The following is an 18671-nucleotide window of genomic DNA, read 5'->3' as shown; positions in this document are numbered from 1 at the left end:
TGGACTCTAACTATATGATAGAGATAAACCTTTGAGATCATTTTTCATACTTTTAGACAAGATATGATGCGACCTCTTTGAATAGAAATTCCCCCCTTCCCCTCAATAACGGGTTCATTTGGGAAGTTAAACCTCACCACTCTTGTCCTACAACCAATGGATGCAAAACATGCATGCAACCAATCCATACCCAATATAATATCAAAATCAAGCATATCGAGTTCTACTAGAACAACATAAGAAACTCTATTGGGCAATGAAATAGGACAATTTCGATAGACTTTTATACCAACAACTTACTCTCCTACCGGAGTAGATACAAAAAAAGGTTCATTCAAAATATCAGGTAAAACATCAAACGTTTTAGCTACTACTGGTGTAACAGCGGACAAAGTAGCACCCGGATCAAATAAAGCATACACATCAAGATTAAAGATTTTTTACATACCGGTCAGCACATAGGGAGAGATCTTTTGATCACCCCTAGAGCGGAGAGCATAGAAGCGGTTATTCTTGGGAACATCACTAGGACCACTTTCTTAAGCTTGGCCACTACACTCGTGATGACTCATAAAGTTTGTACAATCTCTCATTTTGTGACTACTCTTGCCACAACTAAAGAAATTATCCGTCCCTTTAAAGCACTCGCCATAGTGCGTTTTACCACACTTTCCACAAGTTGGCTTATCCTTTGGTGAATAACAACATTTCCATTATTAAATTTAGGGGTAGAAACCCTATCACCACTAGCTCTTGGGAATTTTGTAGGGACTTTATTTGAACCCCTCTTCTAAAATTTAAGCTTATCTTGTATCTCAAGCCTAATCTTTGTGGAACCTCCATCAAATGACCTAGCCCTCTTAGCATATCTTCTTTTTATCTTAGCTCTTTCCTCCTCAACCCTTCTTGTTTAGGCCATAAGACGGGAAATGTTCATGTTGTCATGTAGCATGGCTGATTGTCACTCCTCTTGTAAGTCCTCCGACACCCCCGTCACAAAACGGCTCATTTTGACTCTAGGATCGGAGACCAAGAAAGGAACATATTTGGACAACTTAACAAATTCCAAAGAATACTCATGAACACTCCTCCCTCCTTGTTGAAGATTGATGAACTACGTAACCTTCTCCTCCCTTATCTATCTAGGGAAGAACCGATCTAGAAAATCCGCCTTGAAGAGTCCCATGTTATCGGACAACCTCTCAACGACCTATTTTTCCTCCAATGCACATACCAAGTTTGGGCCACATCCTTGAGTTGATATGAGGCCTACTTGGCCTTCTCACTTGAAGTCACCCCCATAGCATATCGAACATTGTAGACTTCATCAAGGAATTCTTGAGGGTCTTCATCAACCTTAGACCCATAGAAAGTAGGAGGGTTCATCCGAGTGAAGTTCCTTAGACGGGAAGCAATAGTAGTGACTTGTCAATGAGGACGAGGAGCAACATCCCGGTTGGCTTGAGCCTTCGTAGCTTGGGATTGAACCGTTGTTGTGGTTGGTAGTCATAGCTTGGGCCATTTGAGAAAGAATAGCCCTTATGTTCGCCTCCGTCATCGGTGGAGGGTAAGCCAGGGCTTGATCAACATTAGCATTCTCCTCAAGTAGAGGAACTTGCTCATCATGGAGAGTAGCTACCATATTAGCAATTTCCTCCTCATGTCTTTAAGCCGCACTCCTTTGAGTGTTCATGCTTCCTATAATCACAACAATATGATTAGATGCAAAGGCACACCATTGGTATACTCTATTGGCACGATATAAGTTTTTTCAAGGAAGAGAGTGATTCCTTAGCATCATATAGGTTCCTACACATAAAAAACTACATAGACGTGGTAGAGAGAGAGAGAGACATAACTTAACGTTATTCAACCTCATACTCTAATACCACGTTTGTCACATCTGAGTTTACCCCCAGAGGTAACCGGCGTCATCATTCTCTTTGAGGACTAAAACAAGCCTCTTAGTCTTACATCATTGCATTCATCGATTAAAAATACGGAAGAATTTAAAACTTTTAAACTACTTCTAATCGGAGGTTTACATAGATCTTATACACATAATCATAATAATATCGAGTATACATAGACTCGTTCGTATTAGAAGATTACATAGTCTTCAACTTTTATTTCACATATTTATGTGATAAAGAAATAGAGTCATAAATTCGTCTCATCTAATAAACCATCTAAATGAGGACAATAAAATAGGTCATAACCCTACATCAATAATAGGAAGCCGCATATAGGCTTTATACAACTTTGTCTCTAATAGGAAATAGAGTCAATACAAAAGTTGTAGTAACTAAGTAACTTTGCAAAGAGAATATTGGCATTGTCCTCGGGGAAAATAAGGACCATCAATTTGGATGATAGAATGTCCAAGTCTTCCTTCAAATCACTTCAAATCAACTTCAACGACCAGAACCTATAATGTTTCGGACAAGGGAATAAAATAGGTTTAGTACTCCACATGTACCAAGAATGAGTTCTTATGAACATACACAAGCAAAACATGATAAAAAGGGACTTTTTATTAAAATATGCTATTTTACCCCCTTTTGGGCTTAAGGCAAAGTCAAGTAAATCATAGTAATCAACCAAACATGCTTGCTATCCCAACAAGTAACACTTATCCCAACACACTAAAAATCATGAGATACTACAACCCTAACATCAAGGATTAATATCACAAGAATGAATAAGAGTTAAGCATATCATAAAAGGCAAGAGACTACTCATAAGTTCTTATTAAGTCAACCAGTGCAATGACCAAGCAAAGCCCTACAAGCTTACTCAATCAAGTATCCTCAAAAAGAAAAGATGACCTTTATCGAACTTTACATGTCATGGCATTTAGGCTTACATTTCATCTTATATTATCATTATAGCCCAAGGAATATTTATAAATGAACTAATCAACACATAGTATCAACAATATGATATGGTCATCATATATATATACATCATATATTATCATAACATAAACATATAAGAACCTCCTCCTAAGATTTCCCTCAAGACTAACCAGTGCAAACCTTAGGTAGAGTCCCATATCCCTACATACACTAAGCTAGAACTCTTAGGCTATCGAAGTTAGAGTTCAAGTCTTTTAACTCATTTGAAATTTTGGGAACATCTTTCCCTAACAGACATAGACCACATGAGCTTGTGTGGAATCCGGTGACATAAGACCCTACACCGAAAGAAGGCGGACTACTTGCCAAGGTAGTACCAAACATAAAACATAGCAACTATGTGGCTTCACTAGCTAGTATTCCTATGGGGGCAACATAATTCAAGAAATAAGATATTTAGTTGGGATCCTCTTTATGCGCCATGCATTACATCTCCAATCTCAAGAGTGATGTAGTGCCTCTATCTTCCCTATGTGGGAAGAGACACTCCTCTATCTAGTTCACTCGGTGCTAAGCTAGAGTCCCTTTTTGAAATTTCTTTAAGCCTTTAATTATCAATCATAACTCAACTTAGGCCATAGGGTCTACCCCTTGAATAATCATCATCATCAATATCTCAATAATAATTGTATGAGTTTAATCCTTTCATCACAATTCATATAAGTGAAGTTAACAATTTATCATTTCATAACATTTTAAGGCACATTGATAGTTTTTACCATCCTAATAGCACATACACCTTAATGAACCTCACAGCATAGTCAAGACATTGTAATTCAACATCATACCACCATATAATCCTAATATAAGGCATACTCCAATGTAATATCGTGGCTTAACAACAATTAATTGCAATTGGAAGTAAAGATAGAGTTTCTATTATCAAGGTTTTACCATCAACCCATAACTCAACCCAACTTGGGGAGTAACATCATAACACAATGATAATCATTAGAATAACTAGGTCAATTGCATCTCTATGACACAATTCATCTTTAGACCACAACTTCATACAAGATACATAGGCTAATTTCACATTATAATCCATAACCTAAATTAGATCTCAATAACTAGAATAATAGGCCTATACTTCATCTTAATTCAACCCTAACAGCACCATGGGCTAGTAATCTAATCAACAACCAACTCAATTGAATGATCAATATACAATTATAAGTCAAGATCACTACCTCGGTTTAGGGTTAAAGAATCATGTCCTTCAATTTGACCAAACCATCAACAATTATCATAAATAAGTGGAATTACATGTATATATACTCAATATAACCCTAAGAATTCAGCAACAACTCAATCCATAACTTCAATTTCATAATTGAATGAAATCCATAAGAAAACTCAGCTTTTTGAAATCCATTTTAAGGAACCCTTTGGGGAAAGGATCTCGAAGGTGAATAGAAACCATGCCTTAAAGTTTCTAATAAATTTGATGAATAATCCACCCTTATTCAATCCCCTAAACCATAGTTCTTGCTAGGCTTCAGTGGTGGGTTCTTGTAGAGAGACAAATAAGAGAGAAGGAAGATAGTTTATTTTGAGAGTTGGATTTAGGTTCATGAGGGTTAGGGTATTCAAAGAAGTCTTAATTATATAACTTATTTTCCCATCAATAACTATCTAAACCTTTAACCATTTAATTATTCTAAAATGAAATCATTAAAATCCATTAAGGAAATTTAACCCTCATCGACGAGACCCCGTCGACGTTTTGTCGGTGGGTTGACGGACAACCCCCCCTCCATCTTGCACTTTCGTCGTCTCTATCAGAGATTTTGCAGGAGTGGATTCCTCTAAATTTTCTAAGTATGGCATGACGGTGGCCTCGACGCCCCGTCATTCCCTTCCGTTGAGTTTTTCAAAGTATGGGATGACGGTGGCCTTGACGCCCTGTCATTCCCTTCCGTAGAGTGTAAGAGTATCTAGGTTAACAAGGCCTTCACAATCTTTCTATGTGAGGGAAGACGGTGTCCTCGATGCCCCATCGATTCCATGACACCCAATCGTGTGTCCCATCGATGCACACTTCCAGGCAGTGCTGCATCAAACTGCAGGGGTTCTCATTAAGGGCCATTGGTTGGTCCTAGGGGATTCGTACCCAGACGTTCCAATCATGAACCAACACAAACACCCATTAGCTACCTTTACACCCATTATCGTACATTTCCTACTCCTAAACTTTAGTAAAAAGGCTAAGGCACACTAACATCTCTTTGAACCAACTTCCACGACATCTTTTAACATTTCGGTTCTTAAACCTTCTAAATGACTCATATTCATTAAAAATGGACTTAGAAACAGTGTTTAGACTTTATGCCACCTATGTTAGGCTTTACCATAATTTTTGGATTTTTTTCAAGGTGTTACGGAAACCTCTGTGTTAGCAAGTCAAGGTTTCTAGTAGCAATCGCCTTGTTTCATAACTACGTGCCCCCTTTAGTTTTAGCTTAGCGGAACCACTAGAATATCTATATTGTATGAATCTCCTACCTTAGCAAGTAGTACTCTCTCTTTTTGGCGTGGGAGTAGAGAAGCGAAAAACATGTAGCTCACATGGTCTATGTTGTATATACATATGTCTACCGAAAGTTAAGAAAATAACTAAGATAAGAATATGAACTCTAGTCTTAAGTACTTGCGAAGTGTACTTAGTATATGTAGGATTATGAACCCTATCTATGCATTGCACTAGATGACTTCAAGAAAGGATAGGATTTGAGCCTCTTACGAAGTAATGACTTATGTTATGTATGACATGTATAATCGAAATATAGTCAACTCAAGGTCAGAGATAATGGCATTCTAAAGACAGCCTTCAAAACTCTATATGGTCATTATGAAATTTTAGTTATGTCATTTGGACCAATATTTGTATTTGTTAGTTATCATCTTTATTGATGATATGCTCATTTACACTAGGAATCAGGAAGAACATGCGATTCAGTTCGGAGTTGTTATGCAAACTTTCAAAGATTGCTAGTTTTTCACAAAATTTAACAAATGAGATTTTTTGTTATATAAAGGTTACTTTCTTAGGAATATACTATTCATCAAAGGGATTTAAGTAGATCCCAAAAAAATAAAAGCACTGAAACATTTGCCCAAATCTACGGTTCCTTCGAATATTAGAAGTTTCTTAGGTCTAGCGGGTTATTACAGAAAGTTTGTGGAAGGATTATCATCCATTGCTCACCATGGCATAGGTTGACTCAGAAATGGTTAAGTTTCAGTAGCCAGATGATTGTGAGAAAAGCTTCTTAGTACTAAAAACTAGGTTGACTACAACTCATATTTTGACTCTACTACAGGGTTCAGACGATTATGTTATTTATTGTGATGCATCCTGATTTGTCCTAGGTTTTGTGCTAATGCAGTGAGGTAAGGTTATAGGTTGTGTGTTAATGCATCGAAGCATTATCCGAATCATGAGCTCGAGCTTGCAGCTGTGGTGTTTACACTAAAAATTTTGAGACATTACTTGTATGGTGTTCATGTAGATGTGTTCACAGACCATAAGAGCCTCCTATATGTGTTCACCCAGAAAGAGTTGAATCTTTTCTTGAGAACATGCTTGAGTTCCTCCACGATTATGATATGAGTGTGCATTACCATCCTTATAAGGCAGATGTAGCAGCAAATTCCCTTAGCAGACTATCTGTGGGTAGTGTAGCTCATCTTGAGGAAGAAATCAAATAGATAGAAAACTATGTGCACATGATTGCTCGTTTAGGAGTTCGTCTTATGAGAATATTAAAGTGTGGTATGACGGTTCAAAGTGGATCAAAATCTTCATTTGTAGTAGAGGTTAAGGAAAATCAAGACATTGATCCGATATTGCTCGAACAAAAGGGTGAAGTCCATCAATAGAGGGTAGAGGTACTCTCCAAGGGGGAGATTGTCTGCTTCCCTATCAGGGTTGATTATGTGTTCTTAATATGGATGAGTTGAGATAAGAGATTCTTGCAGAATCATATAACATCAGGTATTCTACTCATCCACGCGCCACTAAGATGTAGACTAATATGTGGGAATTCTTTTAGGAAAGGCATAAAGAGGGAATAGAAAACCTTCTGGCTAAGTGTCCCAATTGTCAGCATGTGAGGGTTAGAATATCATAGACCAAGGGGTATGACTAAGGAGATAGACATTCCTACTTGTAAATGGGAAGTGATCAACATGTATGTCATTACAGGATTATGTCATACTCGTAGACTACATGACTCTATTTGGGTGATAGTTAATAGAGTTACTAAGTCATCTCGCTTTTTGTTGGTCAAGACTGCAGATTCGGCAGAGGACTACATCAAGGTTTACATTAATGAAATAGTCAGGTTTCATGAGGTTATTTTGTCTATCATCATAGATAGAGGTCCTCAGTTTACCTCTCTGGAAGTCTCTTCGTAAAGGTCTTAGTACTCAGTTTAATCTTGACACATCATTTCATCAAGAAACGGATGGTTAGGTAGAGCTTACTATTTATACCTTAGAGGACATGTATCAAGCTTGTGTGATTCACTTCAAGGTTATTTGGGATGATCACCTTTCTCTTATAGAGTTTTGCTACAATAATAGCTACCATTCCAGCATTTAGATGGCCCCTTATGACGCATTATATGGGAATAGATGTAGATTTCCTCTTGGTTTGTTTGAAGTAGGTGAAGCAAAATTGGTAGGGCCATATTCGGTTCTTGATGCAATGGAGAAAGTGCAACTCATTAGAGACACTTAATATAGCCTATGTAAGATCCCGTATTTTTTTCTCTATTGTTGCAAATATATGTGGCGTAGTGTGGAATGGGTATATGAGGTGTACATGACTTTATATAGTATATTGGATATTAAGATTAAAAATAGGTGGGAATATCAAGGAAATAAGCTAAAGTTGCAGGTCAAAGGGACCTCTTAAACAAAGTCAATGATTAAAGAAATGGCTCGGGTAGTACGTTGTCTTCAAATTATCTCATACCTTGTGGATAAGCCTATTACCGTACAACATTCTCAGATGGTTTGTTATGAGGTATTATAATGGAGAAATGGTCGTATATTAAGTTCTGAAGTAACAAAAATTAGCGAAACTAAGGTTTGCAAAAGTTACCAAAGGTTCTCTACTAATATTTTCTTCACTTTGTGTTAAATGTCTTGGATGTTTTTTCCAATATATAAGGTGTTATAAGTCATAGTACCAATCAAATAAAAGGCCTATGAGCCTATATATCAATTTACAAAACCCTTTGTCAAGACGATATCGGAGTAAAGAGTTATGAGGGTTTTACGACGGACAGCGGCGGCAGAATCCGATTTGCAATCCAGTTCAGGTCAAAATATGGTATGTCAACCTAACTCAATCTTTTAAGCCATGAAAACATTTAATTTCTCTTCTAAACCATATATTAAGCTTAAGAGAGAGTTCTTATGGAGTTCTTGCATGATGAAAGTTTGTTTTTGACGATTTCTACAATTAAATGTAGACCCGCGCCTAGAAACATGACCCCTACACGTGGCAATCATATTCCCCTTCTATTAGCTACGTTTGGAGCTAGTTTTTGAATATACAAATTTGTATTTATTTGTGTTTCTTCAATTTTTAAACTTGGTTAATTAAGGTAATCATCCGGGGACTGTTTTACGATTGTTTAAGATTCTGTGGAAATTTCGTCAAGTTGAAAACATTTCAAAAATCTGCCAATTTAAGAACAATTATGAAACTTTTATAGGTGGCTTACCAGCCCTGTATATATAGTGTTTTTGAAGCTTAGGACTTAAGGAACAACTTTAATGAAGAACATACGGTTATTCGAGCGGTCATTGGAAAGGTATGTTAAGGCTAAGCTACATCCCTCATTTTACCACCACTCCTCGACAATTTTTAAAACTCTTAATGTGATATTTTTCTATTCTCTTTCTAGAAAGACCTTAAGTGAAAGGAATTGGAAACTTAGCTATATTATTTTCTTAATCATGTTATTTTGATATACAACTCGTTCGGATAAATAGAATATACGATATCTACATGTCATTTTATTAGTATCCTTTATCAAATGTTTGCATGTATGAATTCTTATTTTTCTGGGTGACGTGACTTAATATATTAAGGGAGACCCTCATCACTTGTAACCAGCCCTCTTTCCTCCATTAAAGTTATAATGAAAAAAATCTTCTAAGTAACTCACGACCATCAAAACACTCTAATATAATTTAAATGTTTAAACTATTAAAACACTTTGTTTTTGGAGTACCTCGTATATGAATTGTCTAGGTACCAAGATAGGAACTAAGTAAGTCACCTTGAACTTGTTATGAACATCTCTAAGGTTAGATTATCTTTCAACAATCTAAGTTAAATTTTTATGTCTTTTTTTAAAATAACATAAGAGGTTTCACGGAATTGTTATATAATATATGCGAGTTATTATTTGGTTATTGTGGACACATTAATCTAGGTTTTCTTTTGGATGTTTCAACCTTAGGCCAATAGTCTTTTATGTATATATGTGCGTGTATGTAATCATGTCTTCAGTTGTGGCCTCGTCATCTCGATAGTATATCATAATTTATTTTTGCTTGTCTACCATTGTTGGGATGGTTTGTTCTCTTTTAGGTTATGACCTTCAGGGTCAATGCTTCCCTTTTTAGAGATTGTGCTGCAAAAAAATTTTCTCATTGTTTTATTTTTAGATAGAATGTTTTAGTGGTAACATTGTTATATAGGGTATCGCTGCAGAAGATTTAGAAGCAGTGCATCCAGTCTTCTACATTCACTACAAAAGAACTATGTGGGTGATGCATCATCTGTTGTGCAATTAGAGAAGATGGTTTTGAATGATAGTCTTTCTTATTCATATGTACCATTTGAGATTCTTGATCTTCAGGTTAGAAGGTTGAGAAACAAAGAAGTCGCTTCAGTAAAGGTTCTGTGGAGTAGTTAGTTTGTACAGGTAGCTATTTGGGAAGAAGAAATAGCTATGAAGTCCAAGTATCCTCACCACTTTTCTTCCTATTCAACTCCTTCTTGAGGTAATAGTTCTTTATTTTTTCAGTCATTCATTCATAATATCAGTGTCGATATCATGTTCCTTCAGTCTATATTTGCATTATTAGCTATTTGCTTATTTTTGGAACATGGTTGAGTCAGAAATTAGTTCTAAGAGTTTAGTGGTAGGGTTGCAACTCATCCCCTCCATTTCAGTTAGTTTAGACTTCATTCGAGGATAAATGATACCAAGGGGGGGGGTGTTGTAAAACCTAAAAAACTGGACCAATAAGTAAATTGCAAATACTTACTTGGAGAGAGTGAACCATGGCAGGGTTCACGGACCATAAGAGTGTCAACACACTTTTGACCTGCACATGGTTTGGACTTAAACTCTACCAGGCCTAGGTGTGAGATAATAGGACCCTTCTCGGGTTATGGTCTTGACAACAAAATGTGCTGGCATCTGTACTAATTGAACAATTACCCCCATAGCCTAGACCTTCAGACATCCACAACTACGTAAGGACCTTCATAGTATATTGTCCTTACAACGGGTTCTGGGGTCGTCCATGAAGTCCATAAAGTAGACCGCCACACCTAAGCCACCATACTAGAAGCCTAAGTGAAGACCACGTGGACCTTCACGATTTGGTCCTTCTCATGGTTCATTGTAGGGCTCGTAAGTAGGACATGAGAAATCACCAACCACTAGACAAGGACAACCAGCTGTCCCACGGTCTGTAGTCCTTCTTGATATGCTCAAATTACACCTCCCTAAGTAAGTATAAGCGATTGTTATCAAGTAAACAACCCAACTAGTAGGTTGAGGTCAATTCGACGATGAAAATGGTTTAGACTTAACTTTAACCTACGATTATATCTAATTAGTCAATGTCTTCGCGAAACAAGTAAGCAAAAGGGGGAATTTTTAAACAAATTCCTTGAATAGTATGGTGATCAAGTGAACAAAGGTAAACTTTGATTGTTATTAAGATGAGAGAGTAACTAGGGTATATGGTGTTTCCCGCAGGTTCATAACGCAGTATTCCTAGCAATCGCAATCCTTCCTAGTTTATTACATGCAAAGTGATAAGTTAGGTATTATTAAATCCTTGGTCCGGTATCTAGAGAATTTCACCCTACACCTTGGTCCGACTACGTGTGTACAATTTTCTAACCCTTACAAGTACCTTATATTAGACATCATAATCGATGTATGACTTAGTTATTACTTGGACCAATCGACTCTAGCATATTAGATAGTGTCACACTAAATTATATTGATAATTCTTTTCCTATTACCTAACTCTTTTGTCCGGGAAGTAGCAATAAGGAGAGTTCTAACGTTTGCCACCGTTAAAAAAATTTCTAACGAAAGAATTATCAATGCATACAAAAATACTATTCAAGAATTGCTTTAATTATAGTCATACTTTGTAAATTACCCATGGTTCCAAGAAACCTTGTTGTGGATTTATATGAAGAAATCATGAACTTGCCTAGGAAGAAGAATAAACCCAGAATCAAACTTGAATTTTCCATCACAAGCTTCCAAAAAATGAATCTAGAAATGAATTAATTGCTAAAGTTGGAAAATCAATCGCCAATAAATAAACTAGGATAATATTAATAGTAGCTAACCCAAAAATGAGGTTTTAATACCATAATTATAGAAATAAAAGTCTTAAAGAAACAGAAAATCAAAAAAAGAAAGTCTTGTTCAGGTACGCGACTTTACTCGACGAACAAACTAGTTTGCTTCTGTCAGTCATGACTTAGAAAATATTTTGCACACCAGATGGCACCCTCTCTTAATCAAACAATGTACAAACAACACGGTCTGTTGATCTATCTACAAGCCGTTGATACTCCTTCGTAGCTTCAAACTTAGAAACATACAAAATCAGGTACTCGAACCCTCTCTAAAAAAAATGACGGTTTACCAATACGGTACGTCGATCAATCAACAAACTGTCGTTGCCTATTGTGGTTCCACGCTTAGTCAGATTTCTCTGAGTTTCCTCCAATGCCTGACTTGGTCACTTGCGATCACCACCTACGGTCTGTTTGTTAAAAGATGGACCATCTATTTCCTTTGTAGGTATAGTTTGCAATTTTATCAGTTCTTTTCTTCGCTTCCTACTTGAATATATTTCCTTCAAAACAAGAAACAAAACTTGTCTACACATACAAAACTCTTAGGTGAAATGCATTAGAAATACAATGAAATCACGGCACATCAACACACTCAACTTAAATTTGTTTTTGTCGTCAGTCGACTCATTATGACTCTAAAGGACACTTGCATTGAAGTAGGCATTTTAAGTTGTAGCAATCATATATCCAATTGTCTTATCCGGGGAGCACCCCAAGACGTAATCGGCATCGTCTTTTCGGAGAGGACTAAAACTAGCCTCTTAGAATTCATCATTACAATCATAGGTTAAAAATGCGGAAAATATAAAACTTTTCTTCTATATATATCTTGAGGATTACATAGACCTCTCGCATACACATAATATACTCATATCGAGCATACAAACCTTTCGTATAAGAAGAATACACAATCTTCTACTTTTATGGTACACACACACACACACACACACACACACACACACACACACACACACACACACACACACACACATATATATATATATAAGATATACATAGACTTACAATGGATGTCTTATCTCATAACCATCTAAAAAAGAGTATAACAATTTGCCATAGCCCGTACATTAATATGATAAAAGCCACATTAGGCTTTAAAATCATTAGTATTCAAATGAAAAGAAATGAACAAATTTTCCTTAAGACAAATCAACATACAATGCTAGAAAGTGTCATTTCCCTCGAAATGGTGAGGACCTAGACAACTTGAAGAATGAGAATCCAACTCTTCCTTCAAAACTCATCACGAACCCTTCAATGATCGGAACATAAAATCTCAAGGGAAATTGGGAGAAATGGTGTGAGCACATCACTTGTACTAAGTATAGGACCATATGCACACATAACATAGAAATTGTGCTAAAAGGGACATGTCATTAATGTATGCAAATTTACTTAGAAAAGCCTTATGCACATTCAAGAACCAATACAAGTCAATAGTACATATCCATTAAGTAAATACCATGTACATCAAAAGACCAATAATGCTAACTCAATTCAAGTCAACATGCATATCAATATAATTGAGAACATAATAAAGGCAACTCTATCATCAAGTTATAATGTAAACAAGAATCTATGAGAGGTTATAACATCTTACACAGTTCATAACATCATAACCAAAGCAAGACCATTAATAACGAACCCTCATTAAGTCCACTAGTGTAATGACTATGCAAAGCCCCATAACCTCACTCAATCAAGTAAACCTAACAAGAACTATAAACAATATCCAACTTCACATATCATATCATTAAGTGTACATAACATCATACTTTAGCAATAGAGACTAAACACATGTTTATAAGTGAAACAAATATCACATAGTGTCATTAACATGTAATATCATCATATGCATATCATTTACATTTATAGTCATATGCATACATATGAACATCCTTCTAAGACAACCCTCAAGGCTAACTACTGTTATGTATAGACAGACACTCATACCCCTACCAAGACTAAGATAAACCCCTTAGGTCATCCTGGTTAGAGTTCACTTAATTACTTCATTTTACCTTTTAGGAACATCTTGTCTGATCCAACATAGAGCACATGAGCTAATGTGGAATCCGGTGTCATGGAACACTACACCAAAAGAAGGCGGACTACTTGCCAAGATAGTACCAAAACATGAATATATCATCTATGTGGATTCACTAGGTAGTATTCCTACGAGAGCAACGTAGTTCAAGAATTAGGAGATGGAGTTGGGACGCTCTTTATTCTACATTAATTATAATCTCCAATCTCATGAGTACACTAGTGATCCTAACTTCCCTATGTGGGAAGGGACACTCCTCATTCTAGTTCACTCGTTGCTAAGCTATAGTCCCTTTTAAAATGTCTTTGAGTCTTTATTTAAACTTCATAACTTAGATTAGGTCACAGGGTCTATCCCATATATAATGATAATCATAGCTTGATAGGTATTTCATTAGTATTAATCTTTCATTACAAATTATACATGTGAGATTAGCACATCTACATGTCACATCATAATAAGGCACATTGTTATGTTATTACCATCTTTATAACATTTACATTATAGCCAACAACTCACAAACCACAGTTCAAGACGTTCAAATTCAACATCATACCAACTCTAATCAATCTTAACATAAGGTATACTTAAATATAACTTGATTACTAAAAACAAGTAATTATAATTGAAGTAAAGAATTAAGATCACAAGGCTTACCACAATCACCTTCACAAGCAATCATGAAGGTCTTACCATCAACCATCAAATTCAACCCAACAATGGGTGTAAATGATCACACAATATTAACAAACATAATAATAAATTCAATTGAATCACAAACACAATAATTTATCACTAGTTCATAGCCTAGAGTTAGAGATTTAGGTCACATTCATGATGTACTTCATAACCTAGGTAAATTAATCAATACTACCATAATTTTATTACAATACATCACAATCTTCTAATAAATTTGCGTAATAGCAACATAGAATAGTAATTCATTCATTAACCAAGCCAATTGTATCAATACTAGACAATTCAATTCAAGATCATAACATAGGGTTAAAGGAAAAAGGTCATCTTCCACAAACAAGGTCAATTCATAGAGAAGTAGTATAATTGAATCATAATACATTTTAATATAATTATAAAAACAAAAAGGAATGATAAACAAAGCAATTCAAAAGATTAATTTCGTTGAAAACCCACTTGAATTTCATCTTTTTGAAATAAAGTTGGACGAACACTTTGGGGAAAGATATCCCAAAGGTGAAAGGAATCCCATACCTAATTACTTGGTGAAGTTTTATGGAGAAAAGACCCATAATTGCATCCTAGAAACCTTCTTTGCTTGGTCTTCTATGGAGTTTCTTTGGGAGAGAGAAAGAAGTGAAAGGAAGAGCACTTGGGTTTTATGAATTGTGAGTGTTGGGTTTTATCTAATTAGGTTTGGCGTATTTATAAAAGTCATAAAGTAAGAGCGCCCGGGTTTTGGGAATTATGAGAGTTGGGTTTAATCTAATTAGGTCTAAGGTATTTATAGAAGTCATGAACAAACTTAATTAGACCTCCCTTAATCCCTATATAATTAACTAACCACCTAATTAACTAAATGAATTAATTAAAATATGGAAGCCAATACAGGGACCTGACCTATGAGACCCCAACTCACAGGCCATAGGTCAGTCGATGTCCACTGTGGCCTCCGTGCTGTACATCTGCGGTTTGTTATTGAGACTTTACCAAAATGACTTCCCATGAAATTGGATTAGTGTCAATCGATTACCCATCGATAGGACCACGCCTCGTGGTTTGCACTCGTCGATGGCTAATGTCTTAGGCATCTTTTAGACATTCTTCAACAGTCGTCTTTATGGGACCTTTGTTGGTCCTTAGGGATTCGTACCCGGACGTTTTGACTATAAGCAAATTCTAATATGTGTTACACACCTTACACGAAATTGCATCATGTTAAGACTCTTAAAACATAGTCAAATCGGCTAAGGCACACTAGGAACTCTTAAACTAGTTTACGGATGTTATGGACGTTCCTTGAATTTTGATTCTAAAACTTCCTAAATTACTTATATACATTATAATTGACCTTAAAACCATGTTAAAACTCCTAGACTCTCATGTTAGGCTTTAGACTTTCAGAGTATTAGATTATCCACCCCTTAGGAACATTCATCCTCGAATGACACTAAAATCTTTTGGAAGGAATAGACTCAACAATAGCTTTCCAACCAACAACAAAATATCAAATCATGAGTCACAATCAAAATCATCACAACACATGATGTTTTATGCAATGAAACTCAAAACATCATTTTCAACTCATAAGAGTTCAGCATTCATTACATGCTTATTCATTATGCAAAAGCTTTCTTTTACGCATATCAACATGTTCAATACATTTCATAAAGACTCAACATACAAAAATGTATAACTTAAACTCAACACATGTAAAAAAAAGCAACATTTCGATTTTTATGAATGAAATTCACTGTAACTCACTGTAACATTAACCTTTTTGCACAACTTCACCAAAAAATCAAGTAATTTAAAATAAACTCATTATTTTCAATATAAATAGGAATAACTAACCTTAGTTATCAAATAGATGAGGGTAACAGGACTTCATCTCGTCCTCGGCCTCCCATGTTGCACCCTTAACAAGGTGGTTCTTCCATAACACTTTTAGGGAAGCCACCTCCTTGTTCCTTATCCTCTTACTTATCTATAAAGGATTTCAACCGGAACCTCTTCATAGGAAAGGTTCTCTTGAAAACCTAGACCTTCAATAGGTAAAATGGACCTGGGATCACCGATACACTTCTTATGCATTGACACATGGAACATCGGATGAATCGAAGCCAATTTTCTAGGCAACCTCAACTCATACGCAACCTTATCAATCTTTTGCAAAATTTCATATGGACTCACGTAACGAGGACTCATCTTCTCTTTCTTGACAAATCTCACCACCCCTTTAAGTAAAACTTGTAGATAAACTTTATCACCTTCTTCAAACTCTAAATCACTTCTCCTATGGTCGGCATAAGAATTTTCCCGACTATAGGTTGTATTCAAGCAAATCCTTATAATATGATCTTTCCTCAAAGTCTTATAAATAAATTCGAGACCCTAATGTTAGGAGCCATAGATATAGATGAATGGTAACTATTGTTGCAAGAAAACTGAAACTGTTTATCCCGATATCCCTTTAAATCAGTTATACAGGTACTAAGCATATCCTCAAGGGTTTGAATAGTACGCTCTACTTGTCAGTTTGGGAAAGAAAAGAGGTGCTTAACTTCACCTTGGTACCTAACACTCTTTCGAATGACCTCTAAAACCTAGATGTGAATTCTGCACCCCTATCCGATATTATGGATAACGCGATACCATGGCGACACACAATATTATCTATGAATGTCCTTGCATAGTCCTCCGCTTAGTAAGTACACTTGAAGGGAATTATATGAGCGGATTTGGTCAACCTATCCACAACCACCCATATGGAGTCATATCGCTTTTGTGTCCAAGTCAAACCTACCACAAAATCTATATTAATGTCTTCCCACTTCAAGTAGGAACATTGATTTTTTAAAGTAAACCACCCGACTTTTGTTGTTCGACTATCACTTGTTGGCAATTTAGACAATTTTCAAAAAATTCTACGATGTCTCTTTCTAAGCCTTCACGCCAAAACACTTCTCTAAAGTTATAATACATCTTTGTAGAACCCGGATGAATGGAGTGACGAGAACCCTAAGCTTCCTCAAGACATGTACATTGGGCACATACAACCTTCATTGATACCTCAAGACACCATCGCCCCCCTAAGGAGAATAACTCATTAAGCGTACAAATAAACGACTCCCTCAACTCCATCAATGGTTGATCAAGGTGTTATTTTGACTTCACCTCAACCACCGAAGATGATTAGGAGTTATGATGGACGAAAAGAACACCATTTGGAACATCCTCCAATCTAACACCCAAACGAGCCAACCTATGAACATGTTTCACTAGGTCTTTCTTGGCTTCTTCTACATGAGACACACTACCCATGTTCATACGACTTAGAGTATCCGAAACTACGGTGGCCTTGCCGGGGTGGTAGAGTACACTCATGTCGTAATTTTTCAACAATTTCAACCACCATCTTTGTCGAAGATATAACTCGTCCTTAATAAACACATATTAAACACTTTCGTTGTAACAACCCTAAGTACACTCTAGTAATTACCGGCTTCGTCATCCTCTAAGAGGACAAAGACGAGCCTCTTAGTATTCGTCATGACATATCATTTGTCAAAATGTATGAAGAATAAAAACTTTTCTTATATAAGAAATAAGGTTTACATAGATCTCTACATAAAAAGATTACATAAGCTTCTCCCTTAATATTTGACCACAACATAGTCGAATAGTTCGTCTTACCATCTAAAGAATTAATCACAATAGTTTGGGCATAGCCCATAGTCTTTTACAATATGCCATATAGGCTACAATGAAATTCTTAACATGAGAATGGAATGATTGTCTCAATACATAGACAAAACTTATAAGGCTTGATGAGTGGCTTTATCCTCGATACTCATGAGGATTCACCAATTGACTTAGGTAAGAGCCAAGTCTTGTTCTTCAATGACCACGAATCTCCTCAATCGCCCGAACCTAAAATGTTTTGGTAAAAGTAATAAATATTTGTTAGTAAAAACCACATGTACTAAGTATGGCTCTTATAAACAACAATAATTAGTGTATGAAAAAAGGACAATTAGTCGAAATCATTCTTTCTATCAATTAACTCAACATGCACATTTAAGGAACATAATAAGTAAATTCAACATAATAGTAACCGAACATGTAAATCACCCAAACAATACTTGTGCAATGCTAAAGATAAAACCCCATAATCAAATCCAAGAATAAGTATCACATTAAACAACCCACTTCATACTTACAACATACTTTAATAACATGCTTATACATCAATACTTACTTGCAACTTATTAACATAATCATAATCATAAATATAAAAGAACATTACTAGAACCATCCCTTAGGATTCCACATGTGCAATGAGTAA

The sequence above is a fragment of the Solanum pennellii genome, chromosome 7, assembly GCF_001406875.1.
Source record: "Solanum pennellii chromosome 7, SPENNV200".
In the NCBI taxonomy this organism is placed as follows: Eukaryota; Viridiplantae; Streptophyta; class Magnoliopsida; order Solanales; family Solanaceae; genus Solanum; species Solanum pennellii.
This window is presented reverse-complemented; position numbering follows the sequence as displayed.